This window comes from Siphateles boraxobius, unplaced genomic scaffold, assembly GCF_051911475.1.
Source record: "Siphateles boraxobius isolate OS27281-9 unplaced genomic scaffold, OSU_SipBor_1 41, whole genome shotgun sequence".
Lineage (NCBI taxonomy): Eukaryota > Metazoa > Chordata > Actinopteri > Cypriniformes > Leuciscidae > Siphateles > Siphateles boraxobius.
Genome location: NW_027509042.1, coordinates 29,895,023 through 29,911,966, shown reverse-complemented (window position 1 = coordinate 29,911,966; position 16,944 = coordinate 29,895,023). Strand labels below are relative to the sequence as shown.

The following is a 16,944-nucleotide window of genomic DNA, read 5'->3' as shown; positions in this document are numbered from 1 at the left end:
AGGGCTCTAGAGAACGCCATGCTTCTGGTTGAATGAGCCCTCAAAGGCCAAAGGTGAAGGCAAATTGCGCACCTGGTAGGCCATAGAAATAGCTTGGACAATCCAGTTGGAATCGGGAAGCCCCTTCTTGGGCGACCGGAAACACACCATGAACTGGTCTGACTTCCGCCATGAAGAGGACCTCTGGATATATAGTTTAAGAGCTCTGACAGGCCAGAGCAGATGAAGTCTCTCCTCATCAGTCAGCACTTGGGGTGGAGGATGAAAAGCCTGAAGAACCGTAGGCCATGCCACATTAGATGGCACCTTGGGCAGATAGCCCTGCATGGGATGTAAGATGGCTTTAATGTAAACTCCAGGCACCCATGGGATATAGAGAGCGCCTGGAGATCTCCTACCCTCCTCAGAGAAGTAATGGCCAACAGAAAAAACACCTTTAGGGAAAGGTTCTTGGCCTCAGCCGACTCCAGTGGTTCAATGGGGGCCTCGGCCAGCCTTTCGAGAACCACCGCCAGGTCCCATGTGGGAACCCTGGTACGAGCCGCAGGCCTCATCCTCCAAGCCCCACGGAGGAAACGTACGACCAACTGCTGTCTCCTGGGCAGCAACTGGGCAGTTAACTGGGTCCACCTCACGTTCTCTACACCAATTGGTGAAAACATTCCACATTACAATTAGCCATACAATTTCCTCGTGGAGGGAGCTCTTGAGCTGATTATGGTCTCCACTACTCCTGCTAACAGGCCGGCCCCTCGGTACTGTGCCCCCTCAGGGGCCAGACCCACAGTTTCCATAGTTCTGGCCAAGGGTGAAATACTGAGCCCTCTGCATGTGTCAAAAGGTCCCTCCTGAGGGGAATCTCCCACGGAGGGCCGTCCAGGAGCGATATTATTTCGGAGAACCATACTCGGGCCGGCCACAAACGGGGCTACCAGCAGTAGACTGATCCCGTCGCGACGGACCCTCTCGAGAACTCCCGGGACCAGAGCGATCAGGGGAAATGCATTCAGACACAGCCTCAGCCACGTCTGCACCATGGCATCCAACCCCAGCGGGGCTGAATGTGTGAGGGAGAACCACAGTGGACAGTCCACTTCCACTGGGCCGAACCTCTGACATATTGACTCCACCACCCCGGCCCCTGTCTCGACAGGATGTCTACCCCAAGATTCTGATTTCCCGGGATGTATGTTGCTCTGAGAGACAACAGTTTCCCCTGGGACCACAGGAGGATCTGATGCGCCAGTCTGCATAGAGGGAAAGACCTCAGACCCCCCAGATGGTTTATATAGGCCACTACCGACATATTGTCTGACCTCACAAGGACATGATGGCCCTTGAGGTCCAGCAGGAAGCTCCTCAGAGCTTGGGACACCGCCAAGATCTCCAGATAATTTATGTGCCAGGAGGAATGATGGTCCTGCCATAGGCCTGTCATAAAGCGGCCGTCCATCACTGCGCCCCAGCCCGTGAGGGAGGCATCGGTCAAAATGGTTTTCCGACGACATGGTGCTCCCAACACAGGACCTTGGAAGAGAAACCAAGCTTTCTTCATAATAGATAGGGAATGAAGGCAACTGCGCGTAACCTGGTCATGCGGAATGGGTTCCCCTTTGGGAAGAACCCCTAGGTTTCAACCACCACTGCAGGGCCCTCATGTACAGCAGGCCGAATGGAATGATGCTGCCATGAGCCCTAACACTCTTTGAAAATGTTTCACAGTGATAGCTTGGCCTAGCTTTATCCTGGACACTGTGGCTAGGATGGACTCGATCTGTGCAAGAGACAATTGTGCCTGCATCGTGACCGAGTCCCACACCACTCCCAGGAACGTGGTTCTCTGGGCTGGTATCAACATGCTCTTTTTTGTGTTGAGTCTCAACCTCAGGCTCTGGATGTGGGCGAAGACGACATCTCGATGCCGAACCGCCAGCTCTTGCAACTGGGCAAGGATCAGCCAGTCGTCGATATAATTGAGCAGCCTGATGCCCTGGAGCCTCAGCGGTGCTAGGGCTGCATCCATGCAATAGATAATGTGCGAGGAGAGAGAGCTAGGCCGAATGGTAGAACCCGATATTGGTACGCTTCGCCCCCGAAAGCGAACCTCAGTCCGGTGGAGGAATATGGTCTATAGCCTCCTTTACCAGCGGGGAGTTTACTTCTTGTTCCAATCCCCAACCATGCACTGGGTCGACTACAGTCCAGACCACCTCGTTGAACTTTGGTGGGCGGAAACCGAACTGCAGCCTGTGCCCCTTTTGAATGGTGTGCAGGGCCCAGGGAGAAATATTCGTGAGATTTTTCCATGCATCGAAATATTTTACCAAAGGAACCAGGCTCTCGAGCCTGGTTTCGGGTATCAATCGGGATTCGTTCTCGACCCCCTGAAGCGGATCTCCTAGAGGGTTCGACCGAAAACGATTCTCGATGGGCGAATGTGATTGCTGCCTGGCCGCAAGCCTGTGGGCAATCCGCTGGAAACCGATGCGTCCCGAAGCGCACTTGGTGGCGGGAAGTCGACATCGATTTCCTGTGGGCTCTGCGGAGGAGGCGACCTCAATCGCTCCGCCATGGATGGGGCCGCCCGCAGAGAGCCTAGGCTGGCTAGGAACTCTTTGATAAAGCCTTCTTAGCCTGCAGGACGGCCCTCAGGTCACCCTGCTTTTGTTGAGGCTTTGCCTGAGAGTGCCATCTATGCCCACAGGCTCCTTGAGGGGGGGGGCTCTAGAGGCGACACTCTCCTTTTGTGCCTGTCTGTAGGCTGAGGAGCAGGTGGATGGCTGCGGCTTCCCACTGGGGGCAGACTTCTTGGGTTTAGAGCGGTGAGGGAGGTATTCTTTGAAGGCTGCAGACTGTTTCTTCGCCTCCTGGAACCTGTCGACGACGGTGCTGACGGCGTCGCCCAACAGGCCAGAAGGCGAAATCGGGGCATCAAGGAGAAAAGCCCTGGCTTTCTCCTTGATGCCGGATAAATTCAACCATAAATGTCTCTCCGAGACCACCATTGCCGCCATGGAACGGCCGATAGCGCGGGCCGTTGGACCCTCGCCCTCATCAATATCTCTCAGAAGGTCGGCCTGATACGCTTGGAGTACTGCCATTGTATGCAATAGCACCATATAAGCCCTGCCCACTAAAGATGATGTGTCCCTGTAGGGTTTAGTTGGCAGCACCGGGGTTTTCAGGGATGATGCAGATTTGGGTGATAAATAAGTGGCAAGTGGTTGTTTTACCGAAGGCATCATCCCATAACCGTTCTCTCGTGCCCCCAGGATGTTACTGTAATTTAAAATAGGGGGATTGGACACACGGAAGAATCTGGTTTGTTCCACGATTTACACAACTCGTTGTGTAAATCGGGAAAGAACGGCAAACCCCGGTGGTAAGGTTGTTCTCTGTGCTGCAGGAAGCGCTCATCCAATTTGCTTTTAACCTGCGCTAACTGCCTCTCATGTGGCCAGCTAATATTTAAACGGGCCACTGCAAAACAACCTCTACCAGCTCCTCATATGCGGGGACATGGGGTGGCGAGTCATCCCCGAAATCCCCGCCCTCGATGCTGAGCACCTCTACTTCCTCGGAAGCAGACAGCTCGAGCATCGGGTTCTCCCCTCGTGCGGAAGAACATCGGAACTGGCATGGGAACCCTGAGAACGTGCCTCAGCAGTCTCAGGATCCCCTGCCAGATCCATTTGCGAGCCCCATGAAGAACGTTGCCGCGCCGCCTTGGCGCACCACGGAGCTTGACCATCCTCATCGAAAATGACCAGGCCGGAGCGCAGCACACGGATCAATTGAGCCTACAATCCTCACAATCCCCCTCGAGAGCTGGCATGACAGACAACACCAAATAAGACCTACAAAGACAAGAGAGCGCTTGCTGAAGAACAGAAAGCTAACTCTGTTGTGTGCCAGCGTCCCTTTGTAGCTTCCGCATGTGCCATCACACGTTAGGTCATGACGCAACACCAGTGTTGTGCTAGTTACTAAGATATAATAACTAGTTAAAGTTACTAGTTACTTCATTCAAAAAGTAACTCAATCACTTTGTTGATTACTTACACCAAAAAGTAATGCATTACAGTTAAAAGTAACTTTTTAGTTACTTTAAAAAAAAAACATTCTTTAATGTTCCCATTAATGTTCTTTTATGCGTTATGGTCTACACAAACACAAAACTGACTTAAACAGAAAGTAATTTTTAAACACTATTTTATTTAAGTCAGACCAGCACAAACTGAATATATCACAAGGATTTCTGAGGTGACTCGCTATGCTGACTCTCGATCTTCGCAGTAGACGCGCCAGAGAGAAATGCACATTTCATACGGATTACATAAGCAGAGAGCAGTCTGTAGTCTGTTTTCTTTCGTTTTGAATTGTTCTGTTTAAAAGTAGACATGTCTGTGAGGCAAGTAGGTTACCCTATGCGCCGAGTTTCGGTTCATTTATGAGACGAGCTCCAGTTCACGCGCTGGGGCCTCCATTTCCTGATTATCTATCGTCTGCTATATTTACTTCTTATTTATTACATCCAGGCAATTGGTTGATGAAACATTGATTAAAATTAAGATACAATTAATACAAAACGAAATTCACTTTAAAGAAAGGTTTTGTGCTTTCTGTTTGATGTCTATGTGAAAGTTTTAAAGCATAGTTTAGTGCCGCTTTCAGAGCGCTCACGTACGGAGAACTGTCACGTCCGTAACATTGTTTCTTCCTCATAAAGGCAAACACTAAAAATAAAATAAAATAAAAGGCATGACAAAGCAACCCAAGAGCGACTAGATGCGATCCCTAGCAATGCAAAGATGCTCAGTCACGAAATTCAGAATGACCTGTAGGATGCTGCGTGCACTCTCCTGTTGCGACGGATTAAACGTGAACTGCATGGGGGACATTTCTATGCTATTTTAGCAGACGAGTGTAAGGATGTATCTAAAAAGCAGCTGGTGGCTGTTTGCTTTCGGTATGTGCACATGGGGACTGTGCGAGAACCCCGCTGTTGGCCTCGTAGCCACAGACAACATGACTGCTTATGCGATAGCACAGAAAATATTAGAAGTTGTCGCACCTTTTGAACTAGACCCTAGCCTTTGCGTTGGTTTTTGGTTTGATGGTGCTTCGGTAATGGCTGGGCATAAGGGGGGTGTCCAAGCCATTCTTAAGGGCACCTTTCAAAACGCCATCTACGTGCACTGTCACTCTCATAGGTTAAACCTAGTAGCCGCATTCTGATATAATACTTTTCAAACAGTTGTTCAGTAAATCAGACTTCACGTCTAAAAGCCTCTAGTCTATCGATACATCAGTGACAGACACGGTTGATTTGATCGAGAACCTCAAACAAGAACTGACAGACATTCGCTGCAGTGACTCTGCGTTCTCAAATATGTTAGCAACAACAAATAAGATGATGGAGGATCATGGTGTCAAGAACTGGGATGCCATCAGTTTGGCCCGCTCAATGAAGCTCACAGGCCGATTTGAGGGAAGTATTGTCACATGCACGTTGGGGAAATCGACAAGGGTGAGGAGTGATAGTGACCTGCGCAACATTTCCAACACGCTAATAGACTGCCAGCTTAATGAACTGAACACTCGATTCCACAGTGACACCTATGGCCTATCCTGATGTCCCCTAGCCTAGATACAAATGACACTACCTTGGCTACTATAGCGAACTCTCTCAATGATACAGGGAAGCGCTTCCACGTAACCATATCAGAGTCGGAGCTCGAAGTGTTTGTGCAACTCATAGAGAGGAAGAAAAAAAAGAGGAGAACATCTCAAAAGTCTTGTAGAAGTGATGGACATATGCAATGAGGACGTTTTCCCGAATTTCCTTTCTTAAAAGCTCTGATAACACTGCCAATGACATCCTGTACAAATGAACGTATCTTTTCCAGTGTAAACCGGATTGAAACACCAAATAGGAGCCCCATGCTTACCATGCTTAAGGTGAGAGCCTTATGTCCCTCTGTCTGTTGACCTTTGAGAGAGAGCTTACAGTAACTCTTGACTTCGATGAAATCATTGACATTTTCAAGAGCAACCCCCGCCGATGTAATGACTACATACAGATATTATAGCAGTATATTAGTCAGTAATTTTTATTAGGTTAAACAGTGAGATAACGTTTTTAATTTAAGGCCCACCTACAATTGGTCTGGCCCATCCAAACTTGGAATCCTGGCGCCGTGCCTGCCCTCGAGCATTTTAATCGAAATCAATTGAGAATTGACACGATGGTAAGAGTTAAGAAGACCAAAGTTTCACGTGGAGCATTCGGGGATTTTTCTCCTGAATTACCACAGGGTGTGAATTGTGCTAAAAAAATTTGCCTTACATCTCTAAAAAGCGTTCCGCACATTCAGCTGACATAAACCACAATTTCAATAAACAAAACAAACTATCCAGTGTATGAAATGTTTTCTGTGTTGACACGAATCTTGTGCGATGTCCTAACTGCTGGGATAATCACACAACAATGCAACGTAGCCGACACGTCCGCTAATGACACCTGCGATTTGCGAACTAATGACTTCTTTGAACTGATTCCATTTATGAATGCTTAAAACAACTGATCTGTCAACATTGAACTCACGAGACGTCTGAATGGGTGTAACAAATCGGTAATACTTTACAATAAAGTTCAATTTATTAAACTCTAGTTAACTACATTAGTTAACATTAACTATTAACAAACTTCATTTCTACAGCATATTATCGTTTTAATGTTAATTTAATCATTAATAGTAGCCTTATTGAAATAAGATGTATTTGTTAACATTAGTTAGCCTAATGCACTGTGAAGTAACATGAACAAACAATGAACAGCTGTATTTTTTAATAATTAAAATTAACAAAGATTAATAAATACAATTAATAAATACAAATGTATTGCTCGTGGTTCATGTTAGTTAGTCTAATGCATTAACTAATGTTAACAAATCAAACCACATACTCAGAACACCTCTTAAAATGAGAATGTAAGTGTGCTTACCCCATTTATTTTTAGTAAGAGTGGTTAGGAAGATTTAACCTTAATAAAATACAGTATTTTCAGGTTATTTATATGACAATGTGAAGAAAACTGTCATGATCCTGGTATTCTCCTTCCTTTCTCTGTCTCCCTCTTCTGGTCACACACGCTATCATCTTTCATACACACACACACCCTCCGTGCAGACACACCCATTTACTATTACACTCTTCATTCTCTGCCAGCCCTCTCTCATCAATTATCGTTATTGCGTTATTGAATTAATCCCCTCTCACCTGCTACCTCTTTACCTCTGATTAGTTTTCCTACTTCTTGTTTCCATTTTCCACCTCTCCTTTGCCAGATTATTATCAATAATTACGTACGTGTCTGATCGTTCTCTTGATTATCTTGTCCTGTCTCGTCTCGTTTGGTGCGTCCTGATCTGCTGGCTTCTCTGACTGTAAGTTCGCTAAAGTTATACTCTGCCCAGTTATCCTGCTGTTGAAGACAAGAGACGGGTTCCTTGCCTGATTTCCTGACCGCTGTTCCTGAGGCTCTTCTTATCTCCTTCGTTGTCTCTCCGGGACCTGCCAGCCCAGCCCAGGGTTTCATCTCTATTGTTCACTATACTTATTGAGAGACTTTATTTTGCTAGCCCTACATGGCGCATTCCTTGGTTATATTAAAGACATTATTTATCTGCTATCGCTCTTGGGTCCTTCCTTCAGACATCCCTGACAAAAACTTACCAAATAAATTTTTTTTTAGTTCCAAGCCCTGGTAAATGAAGTTTTGAGAGATATGCTCAATATATTTGTTTTCGTTTACTTGGATAATATTTTGATTTTCTCCCCCTCTCTCCAGGTGCACGTCCAGCACGTTCATCGGGTTCTCCAACGACTTCTAGAGAATCGTTTGTTTGTAAAAGCAGAGAAGTGCATGTTTCACGCCCAGTCTGTCACGTATCTCGGTTCAGTCATTTCGGCGGAGGGGATCAGCATGGACCCCACTAAGGTTCAGGTTCTTTCAGCGTTTCCTTTGGTTCGCAAATTTTTACCGACGGTTTATCCGCAATTTTAGTCAAGTAGCCGCGCCCCTTACTGCGCTCACCTCCGTCAAGTCTCGTTTTGAATGGTCTCGGGCTGCACAGACAGCCTTTTATCATCTCAAGTCTTTATTTACTTCCGCTCCTATTCTCACTACTCCTGATACCTCCAACCAATTCATCGTTGAAGTGGACACGTCAGAGGTGGGCGTCGGGGCCATTCTCTCCAAGCGCTTTTCCGCTGACGGCAAGGTCCATCCGTGCGCTTATTTTTCTCACTGCCTCACACTGTCTAAACGCAATTACGACGTTGGCAACCGCTAACTGTTGGCCAATCGTTTAGCTTTGGGCATAACGATCTGCATACATCCGATCTGCTAAGCGTCTTAATGCCCGTCAAGCTCGTTGGGCGTTATTTTTCGGTCGTTTCAATTTTACCATTTCTTATTGCCCCGGTTCGAAGAATGTCAAGCCCGACGCACTTTCTCGTCAGTTCGTTTCCCCCGAGGAGGTCCCTGTCAAGGAAGAGATCCTTCCTCAGGGATGTGTCCTCGGCGCATCCATCTGGGGAATCGAACGACTAGTCAGACGAGCTCTTTCCCTCGTCACTGTTCCCCGCCAGTGTCCCAGGAACTTGTTGTTTGTGCTCATCGCTGCATGCTCTGCCATTCTGCAATGAGCTTTTTGCTCATCCTGGAGTCAGAGGAACGCTTGCGGCTATCCGCCAGAGGTTTTGCTGGCCCACCCGTGAACTTGATGTCCGTCGATTCATTGCGTCTTGCTCTGTCTGCGCTCAGACCAAACCCAGTAATTCACCTCCCGTTGGACTTCTCCGCCCGCTTCCTATACCTTCCCGTCCGTGGTCCCATATCGCGCTTGATTTTAAAACAGGACTTCCCCCCTCGGGGGTAAATACTGTTATTCTCACGGTCGTTGACCGTTTCTCCAAAGCCGCTCATTTTATCCCCCTTCCTAAGCTTTTAGTTTCATCTCTATTGTTCACTATACTTATTGAGAGACTTTATGTTGCTAGCCCTACGTGGCGCATTCCTTGGTTATATTAAAGACATTATTTTTCTGCTATCGCTCTTGGGTCCTTCCTTCAGACATCCCTGACAAAAACTTACCAAATAATTTTTTTTTTTAGTTTAGACTGGAGTGAGGGGAAACCAGAAAAAAAAGTGCTAATCAAGTTGTTGTTGTTAGCTATCTGCTAATTGTATTCGATTGTATATGGTAGAAAATTAGACTATTAGTTAAAATAATGCTACTTTTTTATTCAAATTTTTTTATATGGATATGATGATATACCAAAATAATTATTAGGTTTAGCAAAGAAGGATTTTGTCTTACAAAGCTATGAAATACAGTGGTAAAATCACAGCTAAAAATAAAAAAAAATAAAAACGAGGGCAAGAAAAGAAAAGATGACAGGGTCCATCGGCCACCATCGAAAACCAATACATTTTAAGCGCGAGAGCTTGGTTAAACAAGGGGGGAATGCCAAGCACAAAAAAATGCAGGGACAAGTGTGTGGAAAACAAATCAGGATCGATTAAGGCTTTTAATCACCAGAATGCTGCCGGTCGTTCCACTGTACTGGCAGAGCTAAACGTCAAATTTGGTGGGTGCTCCAAAATTTTTGCTGGTGCTCCTAACTTTGAAGTTGGGAGCACCAGTGCTACCAAGTAAAAAAGGTAATTTCAAGCTCTGTCTGAAGAAGAACGATTCAGTGTAATTGTAGTTCGATGCCGCTTTATTAAGGCAAAGCGCTGACCGCTATTCATAAGTACTCCTCGCTAAAGACTGTAGCGCTGTGACGTCACGTATTCACGTCACATATGTGTTACCATGAATGCGCCATATCACGGTGACAGCAAATTTGACATAATATTTTTAAAGAATGTTAATGTATTAAAAAAAACTCTAAAGTTATAATGAAAGCAGCAAAAAGGAGAACAGGGCACATCCATAGTTTTTAACTATGCCTGATCTAAGATAAACTTATAAGGAATTTCAAAGTATATATTGTGTATTATCTGTGTAGTATTTTATTTAAAGTTTATTTTCACAATCTGTTGCACTTAACTGTGTAAATTACTGTAAACATTAATGGCACCTTATATTTCTTATTTTAATCATTCATTCATTCAAATCATTCATTCATTATTTTTCATTTAAAATAACATGGTCTTTCTTTCTCTTTCTCTCTCTCTCTCTCTCTCTAGAGACAGGAAACACTGCAGGACAATCGGGCATCCAAGTAACATGTTAGTGTGGTTTATATTTATTTTTAATGAGAAACATTATAGAGTGCAACAGGCGTTTTCTGGAAGTAAAAACACTTCCGGTAACCAGCGACTGTGAAAAAGGGGGCAGGTACTCTATTGGGTGTATAATGAACAATTGACAGATGAACTGACAGATATTTTATCTAAACAGGTAAAATCTCTTCATCTGATGGTGGCCATGTGTTTTCGCCTATCATAACTGGTTTAACTGGCTCCTCCTTTGAGATCAACATGACTTCTGCCAAATCAAATGTACTGGCAAATTGTAAGTGTAATAAAACACTTTTGCCTATGTAATGTATTAAATTAATCTTAATTAAGCAGTCCAAGTTAACTATTTGGGACCAATTGGAAATTTACATTCTGATCTAACTGCGTCTGACCCTACTGCCTGTTCTCTGGATCTCATCCTGTCTGCTGCCTGCCCAGATCTCCTGCCTGGTTTCCTTTATGCTACTGTCTGCTCTATTCCATTGATTCTCGCTGGTACTGGACCCTTGCCTGTTGACTCTGCTTTTCCTCAATAAACTGTTGCAAATGGATCTGACTGTATCTGATGACTCACAACAGAAAGAGAAAGAAAGATATATTAGTTAGAAAGAAAGATAGATAGATTAGTTAGAACGAAAGATAGATAGATTAAGTAGAAAGAAAGAAAGAAAGAAAGAAAGATTAGTTAGAAAGAAAGAGATTAGTAAGAAAGATAGATTGGTTAGAAAGAAAGAAAGATTAGTTAGAAAGAAAGATAGATAGATTAGTTAGAAAGAAAGATAGATTAGTTAGAAAGAAAGAAAGATAGATTAGTTAGAAAGAAAGATGGATTTGTTAGAAAAAAAGAAAGATTAGTTAGAAAGAAAGATAGATAGATTAGTTAGAAAGAAAGAAAGATGGATTAGCTAGAAAGAAAGATGGATTAGTTAGAAAGAAAGAAAGATTAGTTAGAAAGAAAGAAAGATAGATAGATTAGTTAGAAAGAAAGATAGATTAGTTAGAAAGAAAGATAGATTAGTTAGAAAGAAAGAAAGATTAGTTAGAAACAAAGAAAGATAGATAGATTAGTTAGAAAGAAAGATTAGTTAGAAAGAAATAAAGATTAGTTAGAAAGAAAGATGGATTTGTTAGAAAAAAAAAGATTAGTTAGAAAGAAAGAAAGAAAGAAAGAAAGAAAGATGGATTAGTTAGAAAGAAAGAAAGATTAGTTAGAAGGAAAGAAAGAGAAAGAAATATAGCTTAGTTAGAAAGAAAGATTAGTTAGAAAGAAAGGAAGATAGATATGTTAGAAAGAAAGAAAGATAGATTAGTTAGAAAGAAAGATAGATAGATTAAGTAGAAAGAAAGAAAGAAAGAAAGAAAGAAAGGAAAGAAAGAAAGAAAGAAAGAAATATTAGTTAGAAAGAAAGACAGATAGATTAGTTAGAAAGAAAGAAAGATAGATTAAGTAGAAAGAAAGAAAGATTAGTTACAAAGAAAGAAAGATTAGATAGATAGATAGATAGATAGATAGATAGATAGATAGATAGATAGATAGATAGATAGATAGATAGATAGATAGATAGATAGATAGATAGATAAGTTCAATAGTAAATGGTTGTTTAATTGAATCTAGGGCTTCAGGGAGTTTAGATTTGAGTTTTTGTGTTGTACACTACTGGGCCACCGTAGCCTTGGCTCAATTTGAACTGTTGCAATGAAAGTCAATGGGATTTTTATGGTTTTTAATATTAATTTTTAAGAAAACTGAAAGTCAAATCAGTCTGAAAAGATATAGCAACTCGAGTCAGAACAGTCTGAAGGTCTGACCCGAGTTTGGAGTTGGTAGAGTTAAAACTCTAGGAGGAGTTAGAGTCAGAAAATTTTGGTTAAGAAAAAGAAGAAGAAGAAGAACTAGAAAAAGTTTGTCGAGACAAACTTTAAGTTGGATTGTGAAAGTTTGGACCAGAAAGTTTAAAGAAGTTTAAAGTAGTTTGAAGTTTAAATTAGTTTGAATTTTAAAGTAGTTTGAAGTTTTGACCAGAAAGTTTGAAGAAGTTTAAAGTAGTTTGAAGTTTAAATTAGTTTGAATTTTAAAGTAGTTTGAAGTTTAAATTATTTTAAAGTTTAAATTAGTTTAAAGTTTAAAATAGTTTAAAGTAGTTTAACCTAGTTTAAAGTTTTAAATAGTTTAAAGTTTAAAGTAGTTTAAAGTAATTTAAGGTTGCTTGGGTGTTTCTAGTGGGCTGCCAAGGTGTTCTGGTGGTTGCTGGGTGGTTGGTAAGGCATTTTGGGTGGTTGCTAGGGTGTTCTAGGTGGTTGCTAGGCAGTTGCTAGGGTGTTGTAAGGTATTTTGGGTGGTTGCTATGGTGTTGCTATGGTGTTCTAGAGTATTTTGCTTGGTTGCTAGGGTGTTGCTAGGGTGTTTTAAGGTATTTTAGGTGGTTGCTAGGGCATTCTGAGAGGTTGCTAGGCAGTTGCTAGGGTGTTCTGGGGGTTGCTATGGTGTTCCTAGTGTGCTTAAGGCTATTTTGGGTGGTTGCTAGGGTGTTGCTAGGGTGTTTTAAGGTATTTTGGGTGGTTGCTAGGGTGTTCTGGGTGGTTGCTATGGTGTTGCTAGGGTGTTCTAGGCTATTTTGGGTGGTTGCTATGGTGTTGCTAGGGTGTTTTGAGGTATTTTGGGTGGTTGCTAGGGTGTTCTGGGTGGTTGCCAGGCAGTTGCTAGGGTGTTCTGGGTGGTTGCTATGGTGTTGCTAGGGTGTTTTAAGTTGTTCTGGGTAGTTGCTAGGCAGTTGCTAGGGTGTTCTGGGTAGTTGCTAGGCGGTTGCTAGGGTTTTCTAGATGGTTGCTTGGGTGTTCTATGGTGTTCTTGGTGGTTGCTATGGTGTTGCTATGGTGTTCTAGGCTATTTTGGGTGGTTGCTATGGTGTTGCTAGGGTGTTTTAAGGTATTTTGGGTCGTTGCTAGGCAGTTGCTGTGGTGTTTTGGGTGGTTGCTATGGTGTTGCTAGGGTGTTCTATGGTAGTTTGTGTGGTTGCTATGGTGTTGTAAGGTATTTTGGGTGGTTGCTAGGCAGTTGCTAGGGTGTTCTGGATGGTTGCTAGGGTGTTCTGTGTGGTTGCTAGGCGATTGCTAGGGTGTTCTGGGTGGTTGCTATGGTGTTGCTAGGGTGTTTTAATGTGTTCTGGGTGGTTGCTAGGGTGTTTTGGGTGGTTGCCAGGCAGTTGCTAGGGTGTTCTGGGTGGTTACTATGGTGTTGCTAGGGTGTTGTAAGGTATTTTGGGTGGTTGCTAGGGTGTTCTGGGTGGTTGCTATGGTGAAATATTTATGAATTTAAAAGTTCATAAGTGTATGAATTTAGGAAAATTCACAATTGTATAAATTCATGAGTTCATAAGTTCAAATTCATGAAAAAGATTAGTTAGAAAGAAAGAAAGAATAGTTAGAAAGTATGAAAGATTAGTTAGAAAGAAATAAAGATTAGTTAGAAAGAAAGAAAGATAGAGAGGTTAGAAAGAAAGATTAGGTAGAAAGAAAGAAAGAAAGAAAGAAAGAAAGAAAGAAAGAAAGAAAGAAAGAAAGAAGGATTAGTTAGAAAGAAAGAAAGATGGATAAGTTAGAAAAAAAGAAAGATGGATAAGTTAGAAAGAAAGGAAGATGGATAAGTTAGAAAGAAAGAAAAATGGATTAGTTAGATTAATTAGAAAGAAAAAGAAAGAAAGAAAGTTTAGTTAGAATGAAAGAAAGAATAGTTAGAAAGAAAGAAAGATTATTTAGAAAGAAAAAAGAAAGAAAGATAAGTTAGAAAGAATTAGAAACATTGATTAGTTAGAAAGAAGGAAAGATAGATTAGTTAGAAAGAAAGGAAGAAAGATAGATTAGTTAGAAAGAAAGAAAGAAAGATTAGTTAGAATGAAAGATAGATCAGTTAGAAAAAAAGATTAGTTAGAAAGAAAGAATAGTTAGAAAGAACGATAGATTAGTTAGGGAGAAAGAAAGATATATTAGTTAGTTAGAAAGAAAGATTAGTTAGAAAGTATGAAAGATTAGTTAGAAAGAAATAAAGATTAGTTAGAATGAAAGATAGATCAGTTAGAAAAAAAGATTAGTTAGAAAGAAAGAATAGTTAGAAAGAACGATAGATTAGTTAGGGAGAAAGAAAGATATATTAGTTAGAAAGAAAGAAAGAATAGTTAGAAAGTATGAAAGATTAGTTAGAAAGAAATAAAGATTAGTTAGAAAGAAAGAAAGATAGAGAGGTTAGAAAGAAAGATTAGGTAGAAAGAAAGAAAGAAAGAAAGAAAGAAAGAAAGAAAGAAAGAAAGAAAGAAAGAAAGAAAGAAAGAAAGAAAGAAAGAAAGAAGGATTAGTTAGAAAGAAAGAAAGATGGATAAGTTAGAAAAAAAGAAAGATGGATAAGTTAGAAAGAAAGGAAGATGGATAAGTTAGAAAGAAAGAAAAATGGATTAGTTAGATTAATTAGAAAGAAAAAGAAAGAAAGAAAGTTTAGTTAGAATGAAAGAAAGACTAGTTAGAAAGAAAGAAAGATTATTTAGAAAGAAAAAAGAAAGAAAGATAAGTTAGAAAGAATTAGAAACATTGATTAGTTAGAAAGAAGGAAAGATAGATTAGTTAGAAAGAAAGGAAGAAAGATAGATTAGTTAGAAAGAAAGAAAGAAAGATTAGTTAGAATGAAAGATAGATCAGTTAGAAAAAAAGATTAGTTAGAAAGAAAGAATAGTTAGAAAGAACGATAGATTAGTTAGGGAGAAAGAAAGATATATTAGTTAGTTAGAAAGAAAGATTAGTTTGAAAGAAAAAAAGATAGATTAGTTAGAAAGAAAGATAGATTAGTTAGAAAGAAAGATAGATCAGTTAGAAAGAAAGATTAGTTAGAAAGAAAGATTAGTTAGAAAGAACGATAGATTAGTTAGAAAGAAAGAAAGATTAGTTAGAAAGAACGATAGATTAGTTAGAAAGAAAGAAAGATTAGTTAGTTAGAAAGAAAGAAAGATTAGTTTGAAAGAAAGAAAGATAGATTAGTTAGAAAGAAAGATAGATTAGTTAGAAAGAACCATAGATTAGTTAGTTAGAAAGAAAGAAAGATTAGTTTGAAAGAAAGATAGATTAGTTAGAAAGAACCATAGATTAGTTAGTTAGAAAGAAAGATAGATTAGTTATAAAGAAAGATAGATTAGTTAGAAAGAAAAAAGATGGATTAGTTAGATTATTTAGAAAGAAAGAAAGATAGATAGATTAGTTAGAAAGAAAGATTAGTTAGAAAGAAAAAATAAATATTAGCTAGAAAGAAAGATAGATTAGTTAGAAAGAAAGAAAGAAAGATATATTCATTAGAAAGAAAAAATGATAGATTATTTAGAAAGAAAAAAGATAGATTAGGTAGAAAGAAAGAAAGATTAGTAAGAAAGAAAGAAAAACATTAGTTAGAAAGAAAGATAGATTATTTAGAAAGAAAGAAAGATAGATTATTTAGAAAGAAAGAAAGATAGATTAGTTAGAAAGAAAGATTAGTTAGAAAGAAAAAAAGATAGATTAGTTAGAAAGAAAAAAGATAGATTAGTTAGAAAGAAAGAAAGATAGATTAATTAGAAAGAAAGAAAGAAAAATAGATTAGTTAGAAAGAAAGATTAGCTATAAAGAAAGAAAGACATTTTAGTTAGAAAGAAAGATAGATAAATTAGAAAGAAAGATTAGTTAGAAAGAAAGAAAGATAGATCAGTTAGAAAGAAAGAAAGATAGATTAGCTAGCAAGAAAGAAAGGTAGATTAGTTAGAAAGAAAGAAAGAAAGAAAGAAATAAAGAAAGAAAGAAAGAAAGAAAGAAAGAAAGAAAGAAAGATTAGTTAGAAAGAAAGAAAGATAGATTAGTTAGAAAGAAAGATAGATAGATTAGTTAGAAAGAAAAAAAGATAGATTAGTTAGAAAGAAAAAAGATTAGTTAGAAAGAAAAAAGATTAGTTAGAAAGAAAGAAAGATTACTTAGAAAGAAAAAAGATAGATTAGTTATAAAGAAAGAAAGATTAGTTAGAAGGAAAGAAAGAGATTTGTTAGAAAGAAAGAAAGATTAGTTAGAAAGAAAGAAAAAAGATTAGTTAGAAAGAAAGAAAGATTACTTAGAAAGAAAAAAGATAGATTAGTTAGAAAGAAAGAAAGATTAGTTAGAAGGAAAGAAAGAGATTTGTTAGAAAGAAAGAAAGATTAGTTAGAAAGAAATGAAGAAAGATTAGTTAGAAAGAAAGAAAGAAAGATAGATAGATAGATAGATAGATAGATAGATAGATAGATAGATAGATAGATAGATAGATAGATAGATAGATAGATAGATAGATAGATAGATAGATAGATAGATAGATTAGATACATAGTGCCCCATGTCAAACGAGACCTCCCTCATGTTTCTATGACAATTCAGTCCAGAGATATCCCTTCGATCTCTTTCAATGGAAGTCTATGGGAGTTGTTGCTAAGGTGCTCTAAATGGTTGCTAGGGCGTGGCTTGATAGCTTCACAATGATCCTGAGAGACTGATTGGTTGTCTGAGTAAAATGAGCCCGCCCCTTTGTCTCTATGACACTGTGATCCAGAGTTATGTTCAATATAAAAGCGGTTTCTATGGTGTAGGACGGCCCAT

General features: G+C 40.0%; 2 long non-coding RNA genes across 2 annotated transcripts; both read left to right on the top strand.

Annotated features, from left to right (window-relative positions):
* Window positions 1–10,999: 10,999 nt before the first annotated feature.
* On the top strand, window positions 11,000–16,678 carry LOC143707260 (uncharacterized). Its single transcript, XR_013193141.1, has 2 exons — window positions 11,000–11,035; window positions 16,533–16,678. It is a non-coding gene; the product is annotated as an uncharacterized LOC143707260 (long non-coding RNA).
* Window positions 14,537–14,769, top strand: LOC143707261 (uncharacterized). The gene is made up of 2 exons (XR_013193142.1): window positions 14,537–14,571; window positions 14,612–14,769. It is a non-coding gene; the product is annotated as an uncharacterized LOC143707261 (long non-coding RNA).
* Window positions 16,679–16,944: the final 266 nt, after the last annotated feature.